The following is an 18,780-nucleotide window of genomic DNA, read 5'->3' as shown; positions in this document are numbered from 1 at the left end:
CTAAGCTGCTCTGACAGACGATGCTTGAAGTTAGTGAGGGAGATATAAGTCTCCAACTTCAGTGATTTTTGCAAATCGTTCCAGTCATTGGCAGCAGAGAACTGTAAGGAAAGGCGGCCAAAGGAGGTGTTGGCTTTGGGGATGACCAGTGAAGTATACCTGCTGGAGCGCATGCTACGAGTGGGTGTTGCTATGGTGACCAGTGAGCTGAGATAAGGCGGAGCTTTACCTAGCAAAGACTTATAGATGACCTGAAGCCAGTGGGTTTGACGACGAATATGTAGCGAGGACCAGCCAACGAAAGTATACAGGTCTCAGTTGTCGGTAGTATATGGGTCTTTGGTGACAAAACGGATGGCACTGTGATAGACTGCATCCAATTTGCTGAGTAGAGTGTTGGAGGCTATTTTGTAAATGACATCGCCGGATCGGCAGGATAGTCAGTTTTACGAGGGTATGTTTGGCAGCATGAGTGAAGGAGGCTTTGTTGCGAAATAGGAAGCTGATTCTAGATTTAACTTTGGATTGGAGATGCTTAATGTGAGTCTGGAAGGAGAGTTGTAACCAGACACCTAGGTATTTATAGTTGTCCACATATTCTAGGTCAGAACCTCCCGGAGTAGTGATGCCAGGCGGGCGGGCAGCCAGGCGGGCGGGCGGGTGCGGGCAGCGATCAGTTGAAGAGCATGCATTTTGTTTTACTAGCGTTTAAGAGCAGTTGTAGGCCACGGAAGGAGTATTGTATTGCATTGAAGCTGGTTTGGAGGTTTGTTAACAACAGTGTCCAACGAAGGGCCAGATGTATACAGAATGGTGTCGTCTGCATAGAGGTGGATCAGAGAATCACCAGCAGCAAGAGCGACATCATTAATATATATAGAGAAAAGAGTACCCCATACAGGCGCCAGCGTCCCGTCGTCCCAAGACTCTCCTCAGCCGCACCTCTGACATCACTTGCTTCCATTTTATTTATTTACACATTTACCATGATGCATTCAATACATATTACATTTTATAATATCATAATGTGCCTTTCATAGTCTTAGTTCCTCAAATGCTGAAAAAAAAGAAGTTTACAGCACAGTAGATGGCAGCAGAGATCTTCATAAAGAAGACACGAGCTGATGGGTGCGTTCCAGACCAAATAAACAAAGAAGTATACAAAGTCTACAACTGCGCAGGCCTGTGAACCTCCACCAACTGTAAAGGCCAGTTTATACTTCGCCTAACGACATGTCTGTAGACCATTAGAATGTGACAAGTATCGCTGGTCAAAACAACATGTAATTTATACTCCGGTGGAATGTCTGTAGACCGTGACTCAACTGTCAGACATGAAAAAAGTTTGAGACGAAGTCTCTGGGACTGTCTGGATGTCACGACCTCCGCCGAAGTCAGCTCCTCTCCTTGTTCGGGCGGCGTTCGACGATCGACGTCACCAGCGTTCTAGCCATCGCAGCTCCATTTCTCATATGTCCATTTGTTTTGCCTGGTTCCATACACACCTGGTTTTCATACCATAATCACACTGCATGTCCTCTGTTCCCCTCCATGTCATTGTGTGTAATTGTTTCGTGTTAAGTGGTTATCGTTAAGCGCCAGTCTGGGTTTTCATGTTTCCGTGTTTTTTTTTGCACACGGTTTGTTTATTTTGTATTACAGTGTCTTGTATTGAACATTTATCGCGCCTTACACCTTTTGCCCTGTGGGCTGGAGGTTTCAAGAAGCTGTGTTCTCTACTGTCATAATAAAGTGTGCGCTTGTTCAATACTCCCTGCTCTCCTGCACCTGACTTCTCCACCAGCGGCGCACAGCCCTGACACTGGGACTGTCCATTGTAGTGGTTACCAGACTTCCACAGCAGCCGACCAAATCCTCCGGCTACATGCAGGAGTTATACAATTCTTGTATATAATGAATTACTTTGGCAGTAAGCTATTTTATGTAAGCTCTCCATGTAACTTATGTTGTTGTGGGTTTATTTGACTTTAATAATGAATAAAAAAGTAGCTGAAGTTAAGATGTTGTCAGCTATACTCTGGTCGTTATTTGAACTGGCTAGCCAGCTAGTAGCAACGGACCAAAACATTGTTGCTTTTAGTTGCCTGGCTTGCTAGGTGGAAATTTACTGAATTCATTTTTAAATGGATGGGTTGGTTTATTGGTGTTAAAATAGACAAGGTATGCTCTTTGTAGCACCGGGCTGCTGATGTAATGCAGAGGCTGTCCTTTTGTGTTGATACTTTTTTTAAACGACAATATGTTTATGATGTCACAACAACAATTGTTTACAGACATTTTGATAGATGGACTGTAAACCAGCCTTTAAGCGCGCGCAAATTGGAAAGTTATTCCTCTTTGTGCATTTCTCTCTCTGCGTATTCTGACCTTGAATTTAAGCATGAGAATAGCATGCTATTCGCGCGCTATTCGTTCGGGGTGAAAATCTAAGAAATAAATGAAGGTGTGGCAGAGGTGTCAACAGATAAACCCTATTTCTTACCTTGACTTAATTCCCCCATAATTACACCACATTTACGCGTCATTGTCGAGGTCCAAGTACCGGTTCCAAATGGTAAAGCATTTACTTTCTTTTTCCCGATAAAAATAACAGCATTTTTCATGCTGCACTGTAATTTATAAATGGATACAAGCTATTGATACAAGCTCTCCGTTAGGAGAAAGGTATTGTAAATACACAATTGTTTTACATGATTTTTCCTTATGATCTCTGGAAACGAATGTGAAACCAGCCATATTGGAGCATACTGAAAATCATATCAACATGACATCTATTGCGGCCCCCTTTCCACTGTGAAATAGGGGCTATAAATAGCTGTGCCGTTATTCAGAATTTTAATTGTGTGCCCTCATAAGGAGAAATTTGGACGCCCAAGTTATAGGCTTCAGTAGGGCTGAACCTTCCGAGTTGATGTATGCGCTTTAGAATGTTTAATTATAGCCTATGCCCGGGCTTTTCTCATTTTTATTTTACAATTATCATGTTAAATATTAGCCGCTATCGGGAGCCACGGTCAGTAATACCCACATACATTTATTACTGTCACTTTAGTGTTAGTCTTCTTGAATTTTTTGCTAACATTTGGTATTATTCCATTCTGTTAACATTTATTTCCTCTGTCACGTCCGTGTAAGTTGTTCCTGAGGGTCACGAGCATTAGTGGATCATATTTGGCTAACGTTATGCAATAATTTCTGACATCTAGCCTATTTGAACCATTATGGAACTCAGACAACACATAGCAGGTTAAACCTGGAGCCCGGCACACGGTTCACGAGGACTGGACCGTTGTCATACAGTTCCATGATTAGTGAGAATTGGGGTAGATTTATAGGACTATTGTTTAACCCCTATTATACACTATTTTCCACCTTTCAATATTTCATGTATTGAACTTGAATAGGATGAACCAACAACTGTATTTCAGGATGAACCAACCACTGTATTTTTTGTTCATCCTTTAATTAAAAAAAACGCACAAAATGTGCTTAAAGACTCTCCAAACATGTTTTTATTATTTTTATTATTCATACAACATACTTTACCAACCTTAAAATGTGCCTAAATAATCTACAAGATCAGAGATCATTTTTTTTATCTACCAGTTGGTGCTGAAACAGAGACAAAGATGCATCAATGGCATTCTTTCATTGATTCCTATTTTTTGAACCCTTTCCCGTGTATTCTAGTCTGTTGCCAAAATTCTAATTAAAGGTACTCTGTATTTAAAGGGATGACTTAAGATAGATGTACTGAAAACCAGTGGGGGCTGGTGGGAGGAGCTATCGGAGGATGGACTCATTTTAATGGCTGGAATGGAATACATTGAAAGGAGTCAAACGTGGTTTCCATATGTTTGATGTGTTTAATACCATTCCATTCCAGCCATTACAAATCTAATTTTCTTTGTCACATATACATGCTCAGCAATGTTAATGCGAGTGTAGCGAAATGCTTGTGCTTCTAGTTCCGACAATGCAGTAATAACCAACGAGTAATCTAACCTAACAATTTCACAACAACTCCCTTATACACACAAGTGTGAAGGGATGAAGAATATGTACATAAAAATATATGAATGAGTGATGGTAGAGAACGGCATAGGCAAGATGCAGTAGATGGTATCGAGTACAGTATATACATATGAGATGAGTAATGTAGGGTATGTAAACATTATTTTAAGTGGCATTGTTTAAAGTGGCTTGTGATACATTTTTTACATCAATTTGTCCATTATTAAAGTGGCTAGAGTTGAGTCAGTATGTTGGCAGCAGCAGTGGTGGCTGTTTAACAGTCTGATGGCCTTGAGATAGAAGCTGTTTTTCAGTCTCTCGGTCCCTGCTTTGATGCACCTGTACTGACCTCGCCTTCTGGGTGATAGCGGGGTGAACAGGCAGTGGCTCGGGTGGTTGTTGTCCTTGATGATCTTTATGGCCTTCCCTTGACATCGGGTGGTGTAGGTGTCCTGGAGGGCAGGTAGTTTGCCCCCGGTGATGTGTTGTGCAGACCTCACTACTAGAGGTCGACCGATTATGATTTTTCAACGCCGATACCGATACTGATTATTGGAGGACCAAAAAAGCTGATACCGATTAAATCGCCCGATTTTTTAAAATGTATTTGTAATAATGACAATTACAACAATACTGAATGAACACTTATTTTAACTTAATATAATACATCAATAAAAACCTATTTAGCCTCAAATAAATAATGAAACATATTCAATTTGGCTTAAATAATGCAAAAACAAAGGGTTGGAGAAGTAAAAGTGCAATATGTGCCATGTAAAAAAGCTAATGTTTGAGTTCCTTGCTCAGAACATGAGAACATATGAAAGTTGGTGATGAGACTTCAATATTCCAAGGTAAGAGGTTTTAGGTTGTAGTTAATATAGTATTTATAGGACTATTTCTCTCTATACCATTTGTATTTCATATACCTTTGACTATTGAATGTTCTTATAGGCACTATAGTATTGCCAGTGTAACAGTGTAACTCTCCTCGCCCCTACCTGGGCTCGAACCAGGAACACATCGACAACAGCCACACTCGAAGCAGCGTTACCCATCGCTCTACAAAAGCTGCGGCCCTTTCAGAGCAAGGGGAATAACTACTCCAAGTCTCAGAGCGAGTGACGTTTGAAACGCTATTAGCGCACACCCAGCTAACTAGCTAGCCATTTCACATCGGTTACACCAGCCATTAGGCTGATAGGCTTGAAGTCATAAACAGCGCTGTGCTTGCGAAGAGCTGCTGGCAAAACGCACAAAAGTGCTGTTTGAATGAATGCTTACGAGCCTGCTGCTGCCTACCATCTCTCAGTCAGACTGCTCTATCAAATCATAGACTTAATTATAACATAATAACACAAAGAAATACGAGAAATAAGAATGTGTTCTTAACTGACTTGCCTAGTTAAATAAAAGGTATCATTTTTATTTTCCATTTTAAAAAAAATCATTAAATCGGCGCTCAAAAATACCGATTTCCGATTGTTATGAAAACTTGAAATCGGCCCCAATTAAAACGGCCATTCCGATTAATTGGTCGACCTCTACTCACTACCCTCTGGAGAGCGTTACGGTTGTGGGCGGAGCAGTTGCCGTACCAGGCGGTGATAGAGCCCGACAGGATGCTCTCGATTGTGTATCTGTAAAAGTTTGTGAGTTTTTTTGGTGACAAGCCAAATTTCTTCAGCCTCCTGAGGTTGAAGAGGCGCTGCTGCGCCTTCTTCACCACGCTGTCTGTGTGGGTGGATCAATTCAGTTTGTCGGTGATGTGTACGCCGAGGAACTTAAAACTTACTACCCTCTCCACTACTGTCCCGTCGATGTGGATAGGGGGGTGCTCCCACTGTTGTTTCCGGAAGTCCACAATCATCTCCTTTGTTTTGTTGACGTTGAGTGTAAGGTTATTTTCCTGACACCACACTCCGAGGGCCCTCACCTCCTCCCTGTAGCCCGTCTCGTCGTTGCTGGTACTCAAGCCTACCACTGTAGTGTCGTCTGCAAACTTGATGATTGAGTTGGAGGCGTGCATGGCCAAGCAGTCGTGGGTGAACAGGGAGTACAGGAGAGGGCTCAGAACGCACCCTTGTGGGGCCTCAGTGTTGAGGATCAGCGGGGTGGAGATGTTGTTACCTACCCTCACCACCTGGGGGTGGCCCGTCAGGAAGTCCAATACCCAGTTGCACAGGGCGGGGTCGAGACCCAGGGTCTCGAGCTTGATGACGAGTTTGGAGGGTACTATGGTGTTAAATGCTGAGCTGTAGTCGATGAACAGCATTCTCACATACTGTAGGTATTCCTCTTGTCCAGATGGGTTAGGGCAGTGTGCAGTGTGGTTGCGATTGCGTCGTCTGTGGACCTATTGGAGCGGTAAGCAAATTGGAGTGGGTTTAGTGTGTCAGGTAGGATGGAGGTGATTTGGTCCTTGACTAGTCTCTCAAAGTACTTCATGATGACGGAAGTGAGTGCTACGGGGCGGTAGTCATTTAGCTCAGTTACCTTAGCTTTCTTGGGAACAGGAACAATGGTGGCCCTCTTGAAGCATGTGGGAACAGCAGACTGGGATAAGGATTGATTGAATATGTCCGTAAACACACCAGCCAGCTGGTCTACGCATGCTCTGAGGACGCGACTGGGTATGCCGTCTGGGCCTGCAGCCTTGCGAGGGTTAACACGTTTAAATGTTTTACGCACGTCGGCTGCAGTGAAGTAGAGTCCGCAGGTTTTGGTAGCGGGCCGTGTCAGTGGCACTGTATTGTCCTCAAAGCGAGCAAAGAAGTTGTTTAGTCTGTCTGGGAGCAAGACATCCTGGTCTGCAACGGGGCTGGTTTTCTTTTTGTAATCCGTGATTGACTGTAGACCCTGCCACATACCTCTTGTGTCTGAGCCGTTGAATTGCGACTCTACTTTGTCTCTATACTGACGCTTAGCTTGTTTGATTGCCTTGCGGAGGGAATAGCTACACTGTTTGTATTCGGTCATGTTTCCGGTCACCTTGCCCTGATTAAAAGCAGTGGTTCGCGCTTTCAGTTTCGTGTGAATGCTGCCATCAATCCACAGTTTCTGGTTTGGGAATGTTTTAATAGTTGCTGTGGGTACGACATCGCCGATGCATTTGCTAATAAACTCGCTCACTGAATCAGCGTATTCGTCAATGTTGTTGTTTGACGCAATGTGGAACACATCCCAGTCCACGTGATCGAAGCAATCTTGAAGCGTGGAATCAGATTGGTCGAACCAGCGTTGAACAGACCTGAGCGCGGGAGCTTCCTGTTTTAGTCTCTGTCTATAGGCAGGGAGCAACAAAATAAAGTTGTGGTCAGCTTTTCCGAAAGGAGGGCGGGGGAGGGCCTTATATGCATCGCGGAAGTTAGAATAACAATGATCCAGGTTTTACCAGCCCTGGTAGCACAATCAATATGCTGATAGAATTTAGGGAGTCTTGTTTTCAGATTAGCCTGGTTAAAATCCCGAGCTACAATGAATGCAGCCTCAGGATATGTGGTTTCCAGTTTACATAGAGTCAAATGAAGTTTGTTCAGGGCCATTGATGTGTCTGCTTGGGGGGGAATATATGCGGCTGTGATTATAATCGAAGAGAATTCTCTTGGTAGATAATGCGGTCAACATTTTATTTATTAAGTCAAGTGAACAGAAGGACTTGAGTTCCTGTATGTTGTTATGATCACACCACGTCTTGTTAATCATAAGGCATACCCCCCCGCCGCTCTTCTTACCAGAAAGATGCTTGTTTCTGCCGGGGCGATGCGTGAAGAAACCAGCTGGCTGTACCGACTCCGATAGCGTGTCTCGAGTGAGCCATGTTTCCGTGAAGCAAAGAACGTTAGTCTCTTATGTCTCTCTGGAATGCTACCCTTGCTCGGATTTAATCTACATTGTTGTCAAGAGACTGGACATTGGTGAGTAGTATGCTCGGGAGCGGTGCGCGATGTGCCCGTCTCCGGAGCCTGACCAGAAGGCCGCTTCGTCTGCCCCTTTTACGACGTCGTTGTTTTGGTTCGCCGGCTGGGATCCGATCCATTGTCCTGGGTGGTGGGCAAAACAGAGGATTCGCTTCGGGAAAGTCGTATTCCTGGTCGTAATGATGGCGAGTTGACGTTGCTCCCGACTGTATGTAATAAAACCTAAGATTACCTGGGGTACCAATGTAAGAAATAACACGTAAAAAAACAAAATACTGCGTAGTTTCCTAGGAGCGCGAAGCGAGGCGGCCATCTCTGTCGGCGTCAGAAGTGCACAATGAAATTCAATGAGCCCGTTGTCTTTTAGCTCCTTCCACCAGCCTCGTCGGCTGGAAACCCTATTGAATGAAAACTCCAAGAGAAAATCTGATGGCCAGCAATTGGGAGTGTTTTCTCAGGTTAAGTTACATTTATTCAGCATTCGCAAGAGAACCATGCCTGCAAAGTCTGTTATGCACCTTCCTTCATAAGGTAAGTGAATACCAACTACTGAGAAGTGCTGTAGGAAAGGCGTGCATAAAAAAGGCATAATTTCCTAAATCGTAATCGCCCTCCGACTGATTAATACTAGGCGATTAAAAAAAAAACATACAGGTTGATTCAAATCAAATCAAATTCTATTAGTCACATGCAACAACAGTTGCAGACCTTACAGTGAAATGCTTACTTACAAGCCCCTAACCAACAATTCAGTTTCATAAAAAGTAAGAATAAGAAATAAAAGGAATAAGTAATTAAAGAGCAGCAGGAAAATAAAAATAGCGAGACTATATACAAGGGGTACCGGTACAGTCAATGTGCGGGGGTACAGGTACAGTCAATGTGCGAGGGCACCGGTTAGTTGAGGTAATTGAGGTAATAAAAGAGGGGGTGTGGGGGTGGGGGAATGCAAATAGTCTGGTTAGCCATTTGATAAAATGTTCAGGAATCTTATGGCTTAGGGGTAGAAGATGTTTTGAAGCCTCTTGGACCTAGACTTGGTGCTCCTGTACCGCTTACCATGCGATAGCAGTGAGAACAGTCTATGACTTGGGTGGCTGGAGTCTTTGACAATTTTTAGGGCCTTTTCCCTCTGACACCACCTGGTATAAAGTTCCTTGATGGCAGGAAGCTTGGCCCCAGTGATGTACTGGGCCGTACGCACTACCCTTTGTAGTGCCTTGCAGTCGGAGGCTAAGCAGTTGCCATACCAGGCAGTGATGCAACCCATCAGGATGCTCTCGATGGTACAACTGTAGAACCTTTTGAGGATCTGAGGACCCATGCCAAATCTTTTCAGTCTTTCCACGACTGTCTTGGTGTGCTTGGACAATGTTCGTTTGTTGGTGAGGTGGACACCAAGGAACTTGAAGCTCTTAACCTGCTCCACTACAGCCCCGTCGATGAGAATGGGGGCGTGCTCGGTCCTCCTTTTCCTGTAGCCCACAATCATCTCCTTTGTCTGGATCACGTTGAGGGAGAGGTTGTTGTCCTTGCACCACACAGCCAGGTCTCTGACCTCCTCCCTATAGGCTGTCTTGTTGTTGTCAGTGATCAGGCCTACCACTTTTTTGTTGTCAGCAAAATTAATGATGGTGCTGGAATCGTGCTTGTCCGTGCAGTCATGAGTGAACAGGGAGCACAGGAGGGGACTGAGCACGCACCCTCTGAGGGAACCCTGTGTTGAGGATCAGCGTGGCAAATGTGTTGTTATCTACCCTTACTACCTGGTAGCAGCAAATCAGGAAGTCTAGGATCCAGTTGCAGAGAGAGGTGTTTAGTCCCGGGGGCCTTAGCTTGGTGATGAGCTTTGAGGGCACTATGATGTTGAACGCTGAGCTGTAGTCAATGAAGAGCATTCTCACATAGGTGTTCCTTTTGTCCAGGTGGGAAAGGGCAGTGTGGAGTGCGATTGAGATTGCGTCATCTGGGGATCTGTTGGGGCAGAACAGGCTTTTCACACCATCCACTATTGTTCCAACAAAACCTTTTACTGCAATGCCTAAATCAGGGTCACACACAGTGTTTCTTGGTAGTCTATAAAAAATATACTTTGAAACAAAAGTATACACCTCACACACATGGTTTTGGGCTTTAAAAAAAGAAGACACCTGTAACATGTCTGATATAGAGTTTAAATGTATTACACTTTAAATACATAACAGAAGACTAAAACATAACAAAACTGTTTGACATTCCACCCATGAGGCCACTAGGCCATTAGACTATGAGGAAGATTATTTTTATTTCACCTTTATTTAACCAGGTAGGCTAGTTGAGAACAAGTTCTCATTTACAACTGCGACCTCGCCAAGATAAAGCATAGCAGTGTGAACAGACAACAACACAGAGTTACACATATAGTAAACAATAAACAAGTCAATAACACAGTAGAAAAAAGAAAAACAGAGTCTATATACATTGTGTGCAAAAGGCATGAGGAGGTAGGCGAATAATTACAATTTTGCAGATTAACACTGGAGTGATAAATGATCAGATGGTCATGTGCAGGTAGAGATACTGGTGTGCAAAAGAGCAGAAAAGTAAATAAATAAATAAAAACAGTATGGGGATGAGGTAGGTAAATTGGGTGGGCTATTTACCGATGGACTATGTACAGTTGCAGCGATCGGTTAGCTGCTCAGATAGCAGATGTTTAAAGTTGGTGAGGGAGATAAAAGTCTCCAACTTCAGCGATTTTTGCAATTTGTTCCAGTCACAGGCAGCAGAGAATTGGAAGGAAAGGCGGCCAAATGAGGTGTTGGCTTTAGGGATGATCAGTGAGATACACCTGCTGGAGCGCGTGCTACGGGTGGGTGTTGCCATCGTGACCAGTGAACTGAGATAAGGTGGAGCTTTACCTAGCATGGACTTGTAGATGACCTGGAGCCAGTGGGTCTGGCGACGAATATGTAGCGAGGGCCAGCCGACTAGAGCATACAGGTCGCAGTGGTGGATGGTATAAGGTGCTTTCGTAACAAAACGGATGGCACTGTGATAAACTGCATCCAGTTTGCTGAGTAGAGTATTGGAAGCTATTTTGTAGATGACATCGCCGAAGTCGAGGATCGGTAGGATAGTCAGTTTTAATATGGTAAGTTTGGCGGCGTGAGTGAAGGAGGCTTTGTTGCGGAATAGAAAGCAGACTCTAGATTTGATTTTAGATTGGAGATGTTTGATATGAGTCTGGAAGGAGAGTTTACAGTCTAGCCAGACACCTAGGTACTTATAGATGTCCACATATTCTAGGTCGGTACCATCCAGGGTGGTGATGCTAGTCAGGCGTGCGGGTGCAGGCAGCGAACGGTTGAAAATGTAGTGGGGGTACCCTGTAAAAACTGTTTGCCGCTGACCCTACTGCTGAGGACTCGCTGAGTGGCCTGCCTCTGAAACTCATCATTCAAAAGCTCACCAATAACTCCATGTGAGGAAACACACAGACTCTGTAAAGATGAGGACATAGAAACAGACAAATTATGTTGCTTCTAGTGACTCCTCTTCCCCCAGAGGATGACCACTCTTCCTTTCATACCTCGGACTTCAGATGTAAGAGCAGAATCTGGCTGATGACTTCTTCTGTGTTTTTCTTAATGAAATTATTCGTCACATAACTCTTGCTTTGCCCTCTGTGAATACACTAAATGAGCTGGCTAGGGGCTCACTTTCACTGGGGCCAAGCTTCCTGACATCCAGAACCTAAATACTAGGTGGTGTCAGAGGAAGGCACAAAAAATTGTCAAAGACTCCAGTCACCCAAGTCTGTCACGCCTGCTCCCGTGCTTCCCCCCGGCGCTCGAGAGCGCCAGGCTCCCCAGCATTACGCACTCCTGCCCCCATCATTATGCACACCTGCCTTCCCCCGTCACGCGCATCAGCGATTACTGGACTCACCTGGACTCAATCACCTCTGTCAGTACCTTCTCTGTGCTACCGCACGGCAAGCGGTACCGGAGCGCCAAGTCTAGGACAAAAAGGCTCCTTAACAGCTTCTACCCCCAAGCCATAAGACTGCTGAACAACTAATCAAATGGCCAACCCGGACGGTTTACTTTGACCCCCCCCCCCCTCCTTGTTTTACACTGCTGCTACTCACTGTTTATTATCTATGCATAGTCACTTAACACATTTACCTCGACTAACCTCGACTAATTCAGGATCAGCACAGTACTGATTGGAGCTGAATAGGGGTTCAAATGTATACGCTAATAACTTTTGTTTTTATTTAGACATCTATGATTGGTTCAGCACACTGACTCGGTACTGGTACCACCTTTATATAGCCTCTTTATTGTTATGTACATTTCCTGTGTTACTTTTTGACCGATTCGATTTTTTAAAACTTTTGTTTATTTAGTAAATATTTTATTAACTCTATTTCTTGAACTGCATTGTTGAGTAAGGGCTTGTAAGTAAGCATTTCACTGTAAGGTCTACACCTTTTGTATTCGAGGCATTTGACAAATAAACCCTGTCCTCTAAGGCCTACGACTATGTGCTTCTCCAGGGTTGAAAAGACTCAGTGTAGTGTTGCACAAACTCACAAACTAGTGTTGTTGTGTCTGAGATTAAGATTTGGTCTGTAACTCAGACTGGGGGGGGGGGTCTCTAAGCTTAAGAAGCCAGCTGAGTAAGCACAATATTTATTATTGCTCCCATCTGCCACATGCCCTTAAGTTAGCTTTTAAACTGGCAGCAATGATGTTCAAAGTAGTCCAACCTACAGAATAAATCAACAGACAGACCACTTCAAACTACAATAACATTCTCAGTAACGGTTACAGATTCTGTTTTCTTGCTATGACTGTGATACGTTGTTGTTTATCTACCTTAGTTGAATGCACTGACTAAGTCGCTCTGAATAAGAGTGTCTGCTGAATGACCAAAATGTAAACGTGAAAACAAACACTTGTGCAAATGAGCTCCATTGCAGTACACTATATATTGCAGTACACTATACTTTGCTTTTATTTACTGTACTCTTCTGTACTATACGGTACTTTTCTGTACTGTACTGTGTACTGTAATGTACTGTACTGTGCTCTACTCTATTGTACTGTGCTTTCCTGTCCAAACTTGTGAAACAGATAACTATGATTGGTTCAGATTTGGTCTTTTGGACGTCTTTTTGGGGTCATGTCGGGACAGGACGTCTGATTTTTTTATGGTGCTGTCCGGACCGGCCATGATTCCAACGATGTTGATTTTTGGTCTGAATCGGACCAAATCTGAACCAATTATAGAGACCTATGTTTGGGCCAAATATGGTTCGGGCCGGACGGATGTCTGTGGACGTTGAAATCAAGGCTGGTCCAGACCGGACCAAATCTGAACCTGTCTATGGCTGCATTTACACAGGCTGCCAAATTCAGATCCTTTTTTTCATTCATTTGTCTTTTGACCAATCAGATACCCTCTGAAACATATCTGATGTGAAAACATCTGATGTGATTGGTCAAAAGACCAATTAGTGAAAAGAATATCAGAATTGGGCTGCCTGTGTAAGTGAAGCCATAGACATCTATGTTTTGGCCAAATAAAGGCCGGTCCGGGCTGGACCTAATCTGAACCAAACATAGACATCTATGATTGGTTCAGATTTGGTCCGGTCTGGACCAAATTTCAGAGTATTTGAAATACATCAGACGTCCGGTCTCAAAAAAAGACGTAAAAAAGACGTCGCAGTCGGTAAATGCTTAGTGAGAGCTGTCAAAAGCAGGGTTACCGTGGCTGATGCCCCAAAAAAGTATCAGTCGAATCTTACTGACCACGCAGGAGAACATGTCCATGTTCGACGACATGAAGACTGCAGGGGAGCTTGCCAGACTTAATAACATTGTGGCTACTATGGTGGAAACTGTCAGAATGTTTAACTGTGGAGGCAATGGAGATCTGGAGTACAAGCCACCCAGGACCACTTCCTCCTTATAAAGGTCTTTAGGACTAAGATTTCACTCCCAGGGACCCCTATTCCAACGGAGGTACCAGTCAATAGTTGTCCAATTGTTAAGAGTGGAACTATTAACATTTACATTTTAGTCATTTAACAGACACTCTTACCCAGAGCATCTTACAGTAGTGAGGGCAAAAGTTTTCGTACTTTGTCAACATGTCTGACGTTGTGAGTAACATCCTGGATATTGTCAATCCAGCCGGAAGGTTCATATCGATTCTGCTTTCAAGAGACTGGAGGAAGCAATTGCCCAGGGGTAGGTTTGCTCTATGTCTTATGATCAACTGGTCGATGAACTTAATAACCTAATTATGGAGCACTAACAACAATTTATTTTGGTATCGTTGGCAGCTGGGAAAAGTGTTTCAGACACTGTCCTATTGACATTTTTAATGAGGCAAAAACAATGGAGGGAAGCTTTTCTCCTCTGAACCTATTTATAACTTTACTGAGGAGGTAGTGAAGAGGTTGTTTCTCCCTGTTCTCATACCTACTGCGCCCTGGGGGGGGGGGGGGGGGTGGGTTCTTATCCCTCAATGGAGATAGAGAGATAGAGCACATTAAGAAAGCAAGGAACCTCTCAAGATGGTGGCAACATCAATGACATAGGTAACGTCTGTCCTCCCCACTGAGTCTGCTGTTGAGAAACGGAGAGATGCCAGTCTTCCTCAAGCTGAGGCTGTCCAGAAAGGCAGAGGGAAGTTCAGCTTCCTGTCAAAAATGTTCAAGATCAACTCTAAGGTAGACAAGAGATATACAGATGTGCTGGTTAAAGTGTTATTATTATATATATTTTTTGTAACAATAACAATATTTTGTCTAAGTTGTCATTGAGCAAAAAAGGAGCCAAAACCCGCAGACACTCGGCCGTCCGTGGAATGAGTGTGAATAGGTATATTGGAGGCGAAGTCAGGTGCAGGAGAGCAGAGTATAATGAACAGGCGCACTTTTATTATAGTTCCAAAAAACGAGAGCACTACATAAATCAAACGCGCTCAAAAAACAAAAAAAAACATAAAAGTAAAGCGCGTAAACTAACATGAAACAAAACATGATGGGAAACAGAGGGTTAAATACAAGTAGCTTAATTGGCGAAATGAAAACCAGGTGTGTATGGAAACAAGACAAGACAAATGGATAGATGAAAAATGGAGCAGCGTTGGCTAGAAAGCCGGTGACGTTGATCGCCGAACGCCGCCCGAACAAGGAGAGGAGCCGACTTCGGCGGAAGTCGTGACAATGAGTTTGACACATGTTGTGGAGGAAGTCTAATTATGAACTCGTTAAATCTCATTTCATTTATCTAATTGTAGCTTTGGTCTTTTCTCTCTATACTGAACAAAAATATAAAACGCAACATGTAAAGTGTTGGTTACATGTTTCAGGAGCTGAAATAAAAAATCCCAGAAAGGTTCTATACTGTGGAGGCAAAAAAGCTTATTTCTGTCAAATTGTGCACAAATTTGTTTACATCCCTGTTAGTGAGCATTTCTCCTTTGCCAAGATAATCCATCCATCTGACAGCAGTGGCATATCAAGAAGTTGATTAAACAGCATGATCGTTATACAGGTGCAAATTGTGCTGGGGACAATAAAAGGCCACTCTAAAATGTGCAGTTTTGTCACACAACACAATGTCATTTTAGAGAATTTGGCAGTATGTCCAACCGGCCTCGCAATTGCAATCCACATCTAACTACGCCAGTCCAGGACCTCCACATCTGGCTTTTTCACCTGCAGGATCATCTGAGATCAGCCACCCGGATAGCTGATGAAACTCTGGGTTTGCACAACTGTCAGAAACCGTCTCAGGGAAGCTCGTCTGCGTGCTTGTTGTCCTCTCCAGGGTCTTTACCTGACTGCATTTCGGCGTCATAACCGACTTCAGTGGGCAAATGCTCACCTTCGATTGCCACTGGCAATCTGGAGAAATGTGCTATTCACAGATGAATCCCGTTTTCGACTGTACCGGGCAGATGGCGTCGTGGGGGAGAGCGGTTTGCTGATGTCAGTGTTGTGAACAGAGTGCCCCATGGTGGCAGTGGGGTTACGGTATTAGCAGGCATAAGCTACGGACAGCGAACAATTGTATCAATGTCAATTTGAATGCACAGAGATAACGTGACAAGATCCCAAGACCCATTGTCGTGCCATTCATTTGCCGCCATCTCATGTTTCAGCATGATAATGCACAGCCCCATGTCGCAAGGATCTGTACACAATTCCTGGAAGCTGAAAATGTCCCAGTTCTTTCATGGCCTGCACTCACCAGACATGTCACCCATTGAACTTGTTTGGGATGCTCTGGATCGACGTGTACAACAGTGGTGTTCCAGTTCCCGCCAATATACGGCAACGTCACACAGCCATTGAAGAGGAGTGGGTTCAACATTCCACAGGCAACAATCAACAGCCCATGCGAAGAAGATGTCACGAGGCAAATGGTCACACCAGATACTGTCTGGTTTTCTGATCCACGCCCCTACCTTTTAAGGTATCTGTGACCAACAGATGCGTATCTCTTCCCCAGTCATGTGGGAATACATTTTTTAGAATTGATTGATTTCCTCATATGAACTGTAACTCAGTAAAATATTTGAAATTGTTGCATGCTGTATTTATATATTTGTTACAGTATATCTTTTCTATCTAATATTTCACACAGTGGTGAATGTAACTGTCTGAAATGTGTAGCAACATTCTAGTAATTCAGATTCATTATATTTGTCATCAAGCCAAAGGAAGCACAAATTGAAATCTTACACAGTAGCATGTCAATTTGCTATCTGTGTAACGACTCGTTGGTGGTAGGAAGAGTGGACCAAAGCGCAGCGTGGAACGTGTTCATGATTATTTTATTTCAAAAACACTCAAACAAAATAACAAACGCGCACAGTTCTGTCAGGCCAGAAAACAAGATCCCACAAAACCCAAACGGAAAATGACAACTTATATATGATCCCCAATCAGAGACAGCGATAGACAGCTGCCTGATTGGGAACCACACTCGGCCAAAACAAAGAAATAGAAAACATAGACTTTCCCACCTGAGTCACACCCTGAGCTAACCAAACATAGAGAATAATAGGGACCTCTTAAGGTCAGGGCGTGACAATCTGCCCCAAGAGATAATGTTAAAATAAAGATCAGTCTTTTTTATTAAAACAATGTTTATTAAATATATGGTTCAGTCACACAGTAGATTTGCAAGCATCTGCATTTAGCAACATTCTGCACATAAAATACAAATATGAATCTTGCAGCTAGCAAATCCCTGGCACCCATGACTGTTCCCAAAGAAACTAACAGATATATTCAAATACGAATGTCAAAAATCAATTTACACATGATTATCCCTTTATATGATTCAAAATTGCTCTTCCATTTTTGGAGAGCATACAAACTATAATGAAATCTAGACATACAGTACATCAATAACAGGCTGTGTGTATCATGATTCATAAATGTTAGTGCTAAAGTAGCATTTTAACAAAAATAAAACAATGTAATAAGGCAATTCTTATTGATTCTGAGTCCAGCATATCAGTAGCCTGGTCCCAGATCTGTTTGTTCTGTCTTGCCATCTCCTATGGTTGTTCGAATGCCAAATCGACCATAGGAGTTGGCTTTACAGCACAAACAGATCTGAGACCAGGCTAGTGTATCAGTAGGCACACGGGTATTATTTAGATGACCATATTTGGTCATATTTACCCTCTGAAAATACTGAGTGACACCATTCCTCAGAGAGAGTGGAGTCATCTGACACACCACGTTGAGGCCAGATGTGCTGAGCGTTGGCACTGGTGCAATGTTTGAAACCGGTTCATTTTCTAACATATTTTCGAACATAACAAGTTAGGAAAAAGGTAAATAGCTTTTAGCTTTGTATTTTGGTCTCTTTGATTCCCTTCCGAAAATGATAGGTGCAAATTTGCACTGGTGCAAATGATAAGTATATCTGGCCCCAAGTCTTCTAGGCTGTCAGATTAACAGACGGATCATAATTTCCCAGCAAAAAAAAACTAACGGAGGTTAGTCCAGAAAAATAAGGCTTGCTTATTGCATAGTACAGTACTTCAACTCAGTTTTACCCCTCCTGTGATGGCTACGTCCAGATATGGGGGAACTTAAATTCTACCAATTCATACAGTACCTGCAAAGGCACTCTGGGCCTTCTTTGTATGCGCATAAGCAATGGCATCTACATTAAGGCAATCTCAGAACGAACCTAAATCTGACTTCAGTGAGTGAAGATTGACGTCGTGTCCAGTACGTGAAATGCATTTTCCCTGTCAACGCGTAGGCCTAGATTCAATCAGATGAAGCTTTAAACGGCGATAGCCAACACCCACATAGCTGATATTTTGCCGGTGTCGGAGGTGTAACTGCGTTGACGCTGTCAAATAGGGGAGCAGCTGCTCTTGTGATCATTGCCACTAAGCCAGAGTTCTGAATGCAAAAATGTAGGCTACAGTTGAAGTCGGAAGTTTACATACACCTTAGCCTTATACATTTAAACTCAGTTTTTCACAATTCCTGACATTTAATCCTAGTATTTGGTAGCATTGCATTGAAATTGTTTAACTTGGGTCAAACGTTTCGGGTAGCCTTCCACAAGTTTCCCACAAAAGTTGGGTGAATTTTGGCCCATTCCTCCTGACAGAGCTGGTGTAACTGAGTCAGGTTTGTAGGCCTCCTTGCCTGCACACGCTTATTCAGTTCTGCCCACAAATTTTCTATGGGATTGAGGTCAGGGCTTTGTAATGGCCACTCCAATACCTTGACTTTGTTGTCCTTAAGCCATTTTGCCACAACTTTGGAAGTATGCTTGGG

This window comes from Oncorhynchus mykiss, chromosome 9 (genome assembly GCF_013265735.2).
Source record: "Oncorhynchus mykiss isolate Arlee chromosome 9, USDA_OmykA_1.1, whole genome shotgun sequence".
Classification (NCBI taxonomy): domain Eukaryota; kingdom Metazoa; phylum Chordata; class Actinopteri; order Salmoniformes; family Salmonidae; genus Oncorhynchus; species Oncorhynchus mykiss.
This window is presented reverse-complemented; position numbering follows the sequence as displayed.